The following is a 13,997-nucleotide window of genomic DNA, read 5'->3' as shown; positions in this document are numbered from 1 at the left end:
GCTTAAGTACTATAACTTGACCAAACAAGAAATAAATCTTTTGAATACTTTAAGGAATGGTACTGTAGGTCTTTAAGGATTATGAAACCAGATAATGGTGGGGGGACGGTTATTGTGGACAAAATGGATTATATTAGTAGGATATGTAGTTTACTCTATAACCTTGACAAATAAGAGATTTTATCCAAAAATGAAATACACATAGCATACAAAAATATTCAATGCATGTTAGAAGATTCTTTGTTGCAAGTGCTTAGTAACAAAGAATTGTTTGAATTTTTGTGTAATAGGCATCCAGTTATCCCTTGTGTTTTTGATATACCCAAGGTCCATAAGGACATTTCTGATCCCCCATATTGTTTAATAGTGGCAGTACACAATTCTATTCCATACCCCTTAGGGTTTTTGTGGACAGAGTACTAAAAATTCCCTATGTCCCATTAAACACATACTTAAGGATTCATGGGACTTTTTGAGGAAGATAAAATAGATTTTTTTGAACCAAATATGAGCTTTTCTAGGATTAATGTGGTAGATTTATTCACCTCCATTCCACATAAGGAAGGTTTGGATTTGTTCCACAATGCTATAACTGAATTGACCACATTAGAAAATTCCATGGTAAATTTTATTGTGGAAATTATGAGTATTATTTTACACAACAATTTGATGACATTTGAGGGGAATATTTTAAACAACTTTGAGGGGTGGTGATGGGTGAAAGCTGTGCCCCTATGTATGCCAGTTTTGTTATGTATAGTTAGAAACAAGAATTCCTACTAAATTCTAGGTTTAACAAAGTGTGGCATACATATTTGCATTTTTTGGATGACACCTTCATCCTGTGGAAGGATCGCAACATTGGACCAACTCACCATCCAGCTCTCATGACAGCCCCTGTTCAAAATCACTTGCACTATCACCTAGCCTTTTGACCATGACCTACTGTGATTCTGTTACTTAAAGACAAAGCACATACCTGTCAATGTGCAACTGGAAGGGGAATAAGTTATTACATAGAGCAAAAATATGAGGGATTAGGACACTTTGTAACTGTATGCATTTCATTACTGTAATGGTACTGCATAAAACCTCATGGACCATGGAAAGATAGCTGTATGTCATAACATAAGATTACAGTAATTAACAGCATTAATGCTGTATGCATTGGTATTGCTACAACTGGCAGTTACTTACAATTTAAAAGTAGTAATACACAAGTTTTCAGGGGAAGCACTAATAAGAAAATTACAGATTAAAATGAGTATCCTGCCATGAAAACAATCACTGCTGCCACTTCACCTTCACCACTATACAGATGATGATATTTTTGTCTCTGTGGACACAAATGATTGTGTATGACAAAAAATAAAATAATCTGATGTGTAGATAATCTGATATGTAGTACCTCAACAAAAAATTAAAAAACATTGCATAATATACAAAACAATGATATGTTTTCATTCACTTGCAAGGTATGAACTCATGTTAAATACTGAGTTAATGCTTTTTACTAATTGTACCACATTCAATATGTGCATAGTTAGGTACACCACCTGAACAGAATTTATTGTACAAAACAGTTAAAAATGTGATTATTCATTACATTATGCCTTATGGCATCAACTGAACAGAAGTGAGTGAGTCTTCAGGCATGACTTTTACTGACAATAATATGAGTACCTGTCCTAAAATAAAAAAAAATATATTATTTAAAAATGAGAGGAATATCAAATGAGCAGTGACGTTTGACCATACACCGCATAGCATAGTCCACAGATATCACTGCATACATCAATTATACTCTATGTGTTTTTTAAAAGAAAGGGAACACTAACCTGTATGTCCATAGTACTGGACTAGTCACCACTGCATGGGTTCCCTTACTAGTGCTGCCAGCTGGTCACCATTAGTCATAGTAGGAAAGGGAACACTAACCTGTATGTCCATAGTACTGGACTAGACACCACTGCATGGGTTCCCTTACTAGTGCTGCCAGCTGGTCACCATTAGTCATAGTAGGACAGGAACCAGAAGATGAATAGACAGTGTTGGTCATTTCACCACTAGACTGGTGCATGTTCATGCTGTGCAGAATGCAACATGCAGAAAACATCCTGCATATAGTAGCTGGGTCATACTGAAGGTACCCCCATACTCATCCAGACACCTAAAACAACCCTTCAGGAGGCCAAAGACCTTCCCAATGACAATATGGGCAGTCAGTGCTATATTAATGTTGTCTTCTGCAGTTCCATTTGGATTTCTCACTAGTGGCATGAGTCGTGGCTCAAGTGGATATCCAGCATCACCTGAAACACGCACACATACACACAAAAATAAAAAGAGAGAGCAAGAGAGAGAGATAGAGAGAAATGGAGGAAGGAACAAAATAAAGAAAAGTGGTTTAGTATTCAGCAATGCATTTTACCATGAATAACTAGTTACATAAAATAGAAGAAAGAAAAAAATATTTTCTTCCTTACCAACAAGATGACCACTGGGCATCATACCATGCAGGAAGAGGTGGTACAGTGTGCTAGTGTGCCAGATATGGGAACCATGTGCACTGCCAGGATGCTGGGGAGAGACATTGGTAGTGCACCTCCATGCATCACACACTACCAGACAACTGATGGAATCGAAGCTCTTCCTGTTATGGTACCATTCCCCTACGGACCAGGACAGACTGTAATTGCAACATGGGTGTACTCTATTGCACTGAGTATCTCAGGGAAATGTGCCACCAAATAAAAGGCACACATAGTCCTGGCTCAGACCTGAGGTGACACTGGGAAATAGATATACTGATCCACACATGCCAGGAGTAAATCCAAGAACTGCTGTGGCATCCTCAAGGCAGAAGCCTTTGAGATACCAGTGTCCCCAGTCTGTCTGTGAAAGATCCCTTTGGCAAATATAGTAAGGGCTGTGCATACCTTAGTATCCAAAGTGAAAGGAATCCACACATACCTCAATTACCCTCATGGGAGTTGCACATGCTCACTAAGATCCTTATCATATTCCTGCTCACTCTAAACTTATCAAGTAACTCCTGATTATAAAAATTATAGTGTTATTCTTTGCTTACATCTCTGTCTTCTAGGCTGGCGAGTGCCAGTGGGTGCAAATGATTTTGGCTTAGCCAAGACAAATAGTTCACATCTGGAAGAAACAAAGCTAGCAGCAAGTGACAGGATCTTTGAAAACTGCAAAGTAGATAGAACAGGTCTGAGATCTCTTTATATCATGAATATGCAGATGGTGTGGAAAAGTGGGAAAATGTAACTATGCATTACAAACAGGCAAGAGAATGCTTCATTGGCATACCTTGTTTTACATTATTTTTCATTTACATCTGATTATGACTTCATTTGCTTATGCTTATTTTCAGCCATCACTCATTAGCATATGTGGCTTCTATGAATTACTCATGTTATGACTATGAATACCACCCAAGGTTTCGAATAGACACGTGAGTGATGGTGAATGACTAATTTTAGTAGTTCTATTAAGGGTGCCAGTTGGGGAGTGCTCATCAGAAGATATTGGGAAGGCAGTTGTTAGCTGAATAATAAAATAGCTCTTCCTCTGATTTTGAATACAAGAAGTCCTTTTTAATGAAGTGATGGTGTGGGAGAAGTTGCAGAAGAATCTGCTTTAATTATGATTCAGGCCATGTTGCTGAGTCCAGGTATACACAAGTTTTGATTTGTTAAACAGGCCACCATATTGTGTTGTCTAAGCTTTAGACCTGTGATTCTGGATTCAGTATAATTGGCAGAGAAGCAGGAGCTAGGGGCAGGAAGTATGGGAGAGCAGGTAGGGCAAGGAGTATTCTAAGTGTGCCCTGGTATAAACATAAGAGGCAGGTGAGAAGTCTAGAATGAGTGCTGGAAATGAGGAAGAGGTATAGTACTGTTTTAGTCTAGGTTGGATAAAATGCACTGCGAAGGTAGGGTTAATATGGTGTAGTAGGGAGAAGAAATGTATATAGTATGTAACAATAATACAGGAATGAATCTAGATTTCAGAAACAGAGTCATGATGCACGGCTGGTAAATTGACATTAGAAGTGTGTTAATGCAATAGAAAGGAGGAATATCAGTGGAGATGTTTATAAGACAAAGTGAAAGAAATAGTCTGGGTTTGGGAAAAATGAGAGCGAGAGAAGTGGAGAAGACAGAAGTAAACGCTGTCGAGCAAAGTGAAAATAACAATTGGTTAGTGGCGGTATAATGAGTTTATATTCAGATAGTATGAAGCATTCTGCTGGTAAGAAATCATGAACATGTAGAATTGTATTAGAGCATAAAAATATCTATAAGATATGCTAAAGCAATACAAGCAAAAGAAAGTAACCAGCAAAATGTTACAAGCATACTACATTAGAATACGAAATGCAAACTGAGTCATAAAAATTATAATAAACAGCTCTGAACTTTCCTGTGTACATATTTTATCACATTATTTCCTTTACTGGAATAAGATAGGATGCTATTACTTGTTCTGATGCAATAATGGTGATTAGAGAAATGTTTAAGGAGGATAAATATATTTGCCGTACATGTTAGGATAAGATGAAATTAGAGAACATGCTGCCGATTCAGATACAAAAGCCAACAACAAAATTTAATTTGCAGATACTGACATAATGGATGACTAATACATAGATGTATGGATAATGACAGTGAAGACTTTTATTAGACAACAGCCAAAGAAAGTAATTTGTTTTCAATAAGTGACCATTTCATTTGAAGATGAAGTATTGAACATTTTCTCAGAATAGTCCTGAATCAACAATACAGTCAATGTACTAGGGCAGGGAAGTCCTCTCTCAAAAAGGCCTTAAATGTGTAAAAAGAATGTGGGACTGGTTGTTAGATGGGAGAAGTGATGTAGATTATAGTCCCAGAGGGGAGAGAGTGGAGACTGTCAGAAGGAGAAGACTTACGTGCTAAATGTATGTACTGGAACAGAAGTATATATTAAGAAGCAGATTATGATAGTGTTTATGTAAATTAATGTTAGAAATATGGAACATAAGAAGTTAAAGGCTAGGTTTGGGATAGTTACAAAGGTGGAGTGATAGAGGACTGGGGTGGGAGGAATTTAGGGCAGACCCCCCCACAAGTACATGGCTTCTAGAACAGCACCACAAAGTCTAGTTAATGAATCTCATTTATAGGACTGGAGTCAGTCCGTAAGCTGCAGCTAAGGTAGTGTAGTGGATAGCATTGTCGCCTCACAGCAAGAAGTTCTCCAGTGCAGTTGTTGGCTGTGGTGCCTTCTGTGTGGAGTTTGCATGTCCTCCCTGTGTTCGCTTGGGTTTCCTCCAGGTGCTCATCTGGTTTCCTCTTACATTCCAAAACATGCAGTTGGTGGACTGGACACTCTAAATTGGCCATTGGTGTGAGTGTGCATGCTAGTGCATTGTATGGAAGAACAGCAGTGGCAGGGCTAGCCACTGAGGTATGAGCCTTGCCTCTAGATGACATCCCAACCCCACGTGAAAAAAATGGGAAAAAAAGGGGTTATGGATGGATGAATAGTATATTATAAAACACTGTCCAACTCAGGCAAATAATAAAGGAAATACAGTTATAAAATAAGTGACTGCCAATGTCATAGTGTAAAAGCAGAACTTAAGAACAGTACCAAAGAGAAGAAGGTGAGATATATCAGCCAGGGGAAACAAGGAGGCCATAGAACCAGCAACAATGAGGTACAAGACAGAGAGTTCTTTATGTAAATCAGAGGTGTGCAGTACAAAAGCAAAAAAAACATCTGCCACAATGCTTTAATTTTAACAAGTACACAAAAAGGGAAAACAGGAGTAATAAGAGCAAAAAGTGTGGAAAATGGAAAACTCCTCAAAACAGAGACCACAACAATAACATATAATCAGTAACTAATGTCACAGCTGGATATGTTAATAAAATACGTGGTGGCTGGGGGCAAACAGATGCTAACCCAAATGCAGAGGAGCTTTAATTGGTTAAACTGAAAAAACTGGTTGGACCAAATTTACAAGCAGTGTTCGTGGAAGTACAAACATAATCCTAACACGTACTACATAATGAAGCTAAACAAAGGCACATGAAACTTTCTAGCTACAAGTACCAGGAAACAGCTCAACAACAGGTTCTAAGACAGCTGCATACCTGAAAATGGTATGTGAGGGGTGCACATTAACAGAAATCAGTCTAAACTCAAGATGTCAGCACATCCAAAGAGTAGCAGACCTTTAGTAAAATGACCCCAAATATACTGTTGACTATTAAGTAGAGTAATATGTAGGAGGTGTATCTTGAAGGAGAAATTAAACAGGGAACAGTGCTGGCACTTTTGCAGGATGAAATTCAATTCCTAAAAAGTGTACCTGCCTGTGTTCAAGTAGATGAGTGCAGTACATGGTAAAGAGTATGTAGGGCTGTGCACCAAGAGGGTTACCGATTAGAAACCCGAAAGATCTAAAATGCGAATGTATGTACATCGACACATTAAGGTCGATGTACATACACAGCGAAACACGTAAACTGCGAAAATCAAAACGCCGAACATGTTTCTTAACCAGCAGCACGGTGGTAGGGATAAGGAAATATATCCTTTTCCCCACTGTAGTGCAGTCTCGGAGTTGGTATATTTAAGTAGGGGGGTGTGGAGGACGAAGTCCCCCACATGGGGGTGCAAGGGGGCTTTCCACCTTGCATAAGCATGTTAATATTTTTTTTGTTTTGTTTTGTACTTACCTGTGTAGTGCATTTTGCTGACGAAACATGTTTGGCATTTTTATTTTTGCCGTTTACGTGTTTTGCTGTGTATATACATTGACTTTTATGTGTCGATGTACATACATTCATGTTTTACATCTTTTGGGGTTTTAATATAGACCCCACCAAGAGATATACAGAAAAAGACCAGATCTAATTCAGGAAGAAACAGAGCACCAGAATGTATTTTACAGAGAGCTGTGCACCAAGATGTGCACCTAAGCTTGCACTATAACTCGTTGGCAGTTTGACAACAGGCCTGATGTTCCCCTATTGAGTTCACTGGAAGATGTAATGCAACTGCCATTGTTTATTGTATAAAAAACACAATCAGCAAGATATAGTTTGAATATACACAGTGCCGCCAGCAGAAGGACAGAGACACATATATTTGTATATGGAACTTTGTATATGGGAAAGAACAGTTTGTTTTTATTTACAATATTAATGGTTAAGTTAGAATTTTACAAGTTCTTCAAGGTAGGGTGTTATTTATTACCATCACTTTTTTACTTTTTGGTAGGGTTTATTTTTTACCGGCTTCAGAGTAAGTATGATTATATAGACAATCCTCTATTTTATATTTTTTTTGTTTTTAAAACATGTAATGTTAGGAGTGATTAGCCCTTCTGTCTTTCTTTGGCTTTATTTTGGCTTAAGAATGCTTAATTGATTTATTTATTTGTATCAATTAGCCTATTGTGAACCAGCCAGGATGTAGGTATATAAGGACTTGGTGTTGTTGTGTTATTTGTTCTGAAGAAGTCCTGTAACCTGAGGATGAAAGCACTTAACATTTAACTGCAATAAAGTTGATTTAGAGTGGCACTTGGCTCTGAAGTTTTTTCCTTCCTTTTGTGACACATATATTTGCAGAACTTAAATTTAACGTAAAGGAAAATCATAATGATAATAAACATGAATATCACAGCAAACAAAAACTGGAAATAAAACAATGAAGCAATTTATTGTCAAAATCTACATACATTTCTCATCATTGATTTACAACAGTGCTTTATCAAGATATTCAGATATTAAAATAGTCATATTATGTAGCACATTGGGGAATCATATGATCACATAGCTCTACACTGATATAATGACATCACCACTTATGCTGGGATTCCAAACTACCTAATACTTGTCTACTTCAACTTTTAAAGTAATTAAAGGAGTAAGTGTTTCCATTTTCAATACCCCAGATGAGCTATCAGCTTTGTGGGGTGATGTAACAAACAGTGTTCACATATCATACTTATGTGAATGATAACACTGGCAATGCAGATTTATAAGTAATACACTAGTGCAATGTACATTTGCTTTGCTTACCCCCCCCCCCCACACACACACATACAGACATACAGACAGAGAGAGAGAGAGAGAGAGAGAGAGAGAAGAAAATATATTAAATTCGAATGGTGTAGTGATTCACTTTTTTTTAAACAATGTTATTGATTTTAAAGAAGTAAATATAAACAATTGTGTGTTCTTTTAACATAAGGATATTTACAATTCAAAAAGTGTTCACATAAGCATTCACATAACAATGTTTAACAAATAAAGTGAAATTACTAAAACTATATACAAAGACATCCTTTGAATATCATTAAGTTGCCTAGTATTTGATTATTCCATATATATAACACGTCGAGAGGTTGAAATTTGATTTATATAATATCATTGTCAATCTCTTTTCAACTAATTCTGTAGATTAACCCATATATGATAGCTCTAAGTTTTTCTAGCTGTTCTAGATGTCATAGTTGCAATCTGCAATTGACAGCCTTCCATTAGAATTTTCTTAAAATCATTATATGAAGGAGGGAGTGCAGATATCCAGTTTCTTGTTATAGTTTTCCTGGCTACTGCCAGTATTGCCCAAAGTAAGGAATGTTTAACTTTTTTTACACAACCAATTGGGTGTATTGAAGAGTACTAATGATTTGGTCAAAATAAAATTATCTGTGAATATTGCTTCTAGGAGCTCTTTAATTATTTCCCAAAATAAACAGGGCAGTCATAAAACATATGGTTCCAGTCAATGTTTGTGTTAGACTTACATCTGTTACAAATATTTAGTTTACCATTAATTTTGTTCATTAGTTGAGGAGTGTAGAAGGAGCTATAAAAAAATCTCCAGGAATATATTTTCCATTTAAGTGAAAGTGTTGTTTTCCCTGCAGATTCTAATATATTTGTTTTATCTAGATCCCCTGGAAGTGTGTTATTAACTCTATAAAAATGGTTCCAGAAATTAGCAGGACAACAATACGTTTCTTCTCTGATAAGTCTGTATATAAATACCATGTTGTCTGAATAAGTTTGTTTATGTTGAATAACTGAATTAAAGAAATCTAGCAGTATACTAGTGACCTGTTTATTAGCAGAAGTGATCGGGTTCATCTTATTTTGTAAGAATAGTCTGAGTGATTGTATGTTAAGCCATAGGGAGTTGTCTAACTGATATTCACTTATTATCTGATCTACATCCTTCATCCTATCATCTGTAATAAGTTGAAACCAATACAAAAAACCTTTTTGTTTAAGCAAGGTAATTTTATCTATATCTGAGGATTGTAAGGATTCTTGAGTAAAGGCTATCGGGAAAATTGTAAAAAAAAGTTCCTTGTACTTAGTGTGTTTAAATATAAAGTTTCTAAAATGTATTAGTATGTTGTGTAAGTAGCTAAATGAATGTTTGGGTATGCTGTGTAACATGAAGTAATCCTTAAGTATCCATAATATTGGGTTATTTATAAATTCGAATTTGTATGGCTGTGGTTTTGATATTAATAGCATAGCTGAGGATTCCCAGAATATTTTCCATTTGGCCTGATATGGTGTATCTAAAAGTTGTGCTATGGACCTAATAATAGCTGCATTAGAATAAAGGTTCAAATCAGGAAAGGCTATGCCCCCTTTGTTCCAACTATGAAGGTGATGTTTAAGTGCTATTCTAGGTTTCCTGGGAAACCAAAAAAACTTTAATAACAGAGAATTGATCTTATTAATGAAAACTTTACTAGGAAGTATTAAAATAGATTGTATAATATAGAGAATTTTATGAAGGATTATCATTTTAATGATAGTTAACCTTTCCTCAGTTGTAAATATAATTGTATTCCATTTTGTTAATAGAGTTTGAATATTTACATAACGTCTATTATATTTAGTTTTGTGATTAATTTAATATATTTAGCAAGAATGATGTCTAAATATGCAATTTGATCTGTGATGTATTTGTTAGTGTCTTTGTTAATGTTTCTCTTATTATTGTTTAAATAGATAGGTGTTAATGTTTCTCTTATTATTGTTTAAATAGATAGGTGTTAATGTTTCTCTTATTGTTTAAATAGATAGGTGTTAATGTTTCTCTTATTATTATTTAAATAGATAGGTGTTAATGTTTCTCTTATTATTATTTAAATAGACAGGTATTAATGTTTCTCTTATTATTGTTTAAATAGATAGGTGTTAATGTTTCTCTTATTATTATTTAAATAGATAGGTGTTAATGTTTCTCTTATTATTGTTTAAATAGATAGGTGTTAATGTTTCTCTTATTATTGTTTAAATAGATAGGTGTTAATGTTTCTCTTATTATTGTTTAACTAGATAGGTGTTAATGTTTCTCTTATTATTATTTAAATAGATAGGTGTTAATGTTTCTCTTATTATTATTTAAATAGATAGGTGTTAATGTTTATCTTATTATTGTTTAAATAGATAGGTGTTAATGTTTCTCTTATTATTGTTTAAATAGGTGTTAATGATTCTCTTATTATTGTTTAAATAAATAGGTGTTAATGTTTCTCTTATTATTGTTTAAATAGATAGGTGTTAATGTTTCTCTTATTATTGTTTAAATAGATAGCTGTTAATGTTTCTCTTATTACTGTTTAAATAGATAGGTGCTAATGTTTCTCTTATTATTGTTTAAATAGATAGGTGTTAATGTTTCTCTTATTATTGTTTGAATAGATAGGTGTTAATGTTTCTCTTATTATTGTTTAAATAGATAGGTGTTAATGTTTCTCTTATTATTGTTTGAATAGATAGGTGTTAATGTTTCTCTTATTATTGTTTAAATAGATAGGTGTTAATATTTATTTTGTTATTGTTTAAATAGATGGGGAGGATCTTAGTCTTATTATCATTGAATGTCAGTCCAGATATAAATTGAAATGTGTTAACAGCTTCAAATAAGGCTGTTATGGAGGAATTATCTCCTTTAGTAGTGATGAGCACATCATCAGCAAATAACTGAATTTTAGAAGTTATTTCATCACTAATTTCCACATCTTCTATGTTTTTATTTCCTCGTATATCGTTAGCCCATTGTTCCATTATGAGAGTAATCAATAAGAGAGATAAAAGACAGCCTTGTTTTGTTCCTTTAGTGATGGATATTTGAGTCGATGTGTATGATCCAATTTTGATATAAGCCAGAGTGCCTTTATAAAGATGTAATAGTAAATTAATAAAATCATCTGAAAAGTTTAAACATTGTAATAATGTGAATAGATAATCCCAATGTATTGAATCGAATGCTGAGTTAATGTCAAGACTAACCAGAGACAAGTTTTTTTCTTTCTGTGTTAATAATCAATTAAAATAAGAGACCGTTTGATGTTATCATATGTACTTCTATTAGTTACAAAACCTGTTTGGTCATCATTAATTAACTGGGGTAAGAATTTTTTTAGTCTATCAGCATAGATGTTCATAAACATTTTGTAATCAATATTTAAGAGTTATGGGCCTATATGACGTACATAATTTAGGGTCCTTATTAGATTTAAGAATGGGTGAAATAAAAGTATATTTCCAGGATGGGAGCAAAATAATGTCATTCTGGCCTTTATGGAATACATTATGTAGTAAAGAAATAGCTGTTTTAGGCATAATTTTATACAGTTTAGGTATGATGCCATCATTGCCTGCTGCTTTGTTCTGTTTAAGTTTGTTAATTTTAGTTTGTATGTCCAGTAAAGATATCTGTTTATCTATAATTTCTGACTGTTGTTTGTTGAGTGTGACATACAGGTTTTTTTAATGTATTGTTTTATCTTATCTAATGGTTGAATGATCTGAGATGTTTGATTTATCGTGTGAAAATGATGTCTAAATTCATCAGTTATGTCATGTATATTATAAACCTTTTTCTTTTTTCTGGACAAATATATTTCTTTAATATGATTATGTTTGTTGATTCTTTTTGTTTTATTTGCAAGATTAGTTAAATGTTTCGGATATATTGAATAGACTAGGAATTTAAATTTCTCTAAGTAAATCATAGTCTTATGATGTAAGATTGCACTACATTCTCCTTAGTTTTATTTATTTCATCTCTAATATTTTTAGATGCGGACTTGTCATTAATTTTAAGATGTAATCTATCTAATTTGTCTTGTATTTTTTTAAGTCTTCATCCCAGGACTTCATTTTGTTATAATACCATTTATTTATTTGCCCATATAAGTAAGCTTTTAATGCATCCCATAAATAAATGTCATGAGAGTTGGATGTTTGATTGCATTTTATAAAATGTTGTGTTTCTTCTTCAAAAAAATGTTTGAAATTCTTTTAATTGAGTTATATATGCATGTATTCTTCTTATATGAGTCATTGGGGTGTCATTTAAATAAAGCTCAAATATAATTGTATTATGATCTAAAATAGGGCAAAACACAATCTTGGTGTTTTTTAAATCATTTATTATTTGTGTGGATATGATTACCCTATCTATTCTAGAGTATGATTTGAATCTATTAGAATAGAATGTAAATTGAGGTGAGCTCAGGTCTGTGTAGTCATGAATATCTTTTTGATGATATGTATCCATGAATTGTATTAGTTGTTTAGCTTGTGAGGATATTTTCCTTTTTCCTGAAGTGCTAGAGTCCTTTTCATTTAAAATACAGTTAAAATCCCCTGCCATAATTATATTACCCTCAGATTGAGATGCAATTTTGTTCAGTTGTTGTTTAATAGTGCTGGTTCCAATACCCAGTAACCAATAATTGTTTACTAAAGTGAACATTTTTTGTATTTATTTTAATTGTCACCACGCACAACATCCCTTTATCATCTTGATAAGATTTAATAATTCTAGGTAAAGGGAGAGTTTTATTCCAGAGAATTGCTACTCCTCTTTTCTTTATAGAATGTTCAGAACTGGCAACGACTATATATTTATTAATATTTAAAAAGTTTATATTTTCTTTTAAAAGATGTGTTTCTTGTAGAACTATTATGTTTGGTTTGTGTATATTTAAGTATTTAAGTAAACTTCCTCTTTTAATAGGATTATTCAGACCATTTATGTTGATTGATAAACCTTTTAGTGAATTCATAATATCGCTATAAATGAGTAGGAAATTCTTGTGATTTGTGTGTTGTCTTGATTATGTTTTATATAATCCTCTCCAAAATATTTGTTATGTAAATTATAGTTGTTGTCTGTTACCATATGATATTCTGTATGTGTTATACAATTCTTGCAACTTATAATTATATGCATTTGAATTAAGATGGATGTCAGGAAGAACTTATTAAGAAAATTAAATGTAGTGTAAATGTGATAAAAAAATGGGGTAGCTACCTGCTTGGAGTTATAAACTCCTTGTCCCAGTGACATCTGTCACTCGGATCAAACCCCTACCCAGCAGCAGCAAAAGATAGTCTCCACTGTATATAAATGTGAGATAGGTAAAATAATAACTCTATATATATTTACATATTCATTAAAACAAGTCGAACAGATCTGTAATCAGTGTAACTCATCTGATATTACTTGTATCAAAATGTCATTTGGAATAAACCTTTAACTGTAGCAACTAAACATAACCTTCACTATATATGAATATTAAACATACAAAATATTAACTCTATATATGATTGCATATTCATTAACACAGGTAAGGCATAGTTATAATCAGTGTAACTCATCAAATATTGCTTAATCCATTTCGTCATTCAGAGCTGACCTTTAAACAACAGCAACAGAATATATCTTCTTTGTATATAAAAATTAAACAGATTAAATAATAACTTCATATGTGATTATATGTACTTTAAAACTGGTCTGAAATCTATGAAAGCAGCATTTTGATATAGAAGCCTGTCAATTGAAGTTACTACTAGCCATTTAACACATATGCTCTATGTTGGTGTAATATTTAAAACAAATCAATATGAGTATCATTAGAGTGAAAGGTCAGG

Source organism: Protopterus annectens, chromosome 1.part0 (assembly GCF_019279795.1).
Source record: "Protopterus annectens isolate FY-2018-M chromosome 1.part0, PAN1.0, whole genome shotgun sequence".
NCBI classification, from domain to species: domain Eukaryota; kingdom Metazoa; phylum Chordata; order Ceratodontiformes; family Protopteridae; genus Protopterus; species Protopterus annectens.
The sequence above is the reverse complement of the archived record's forward strand: the minus strand, read 5'-3'. Positions refer to the sequence as shown.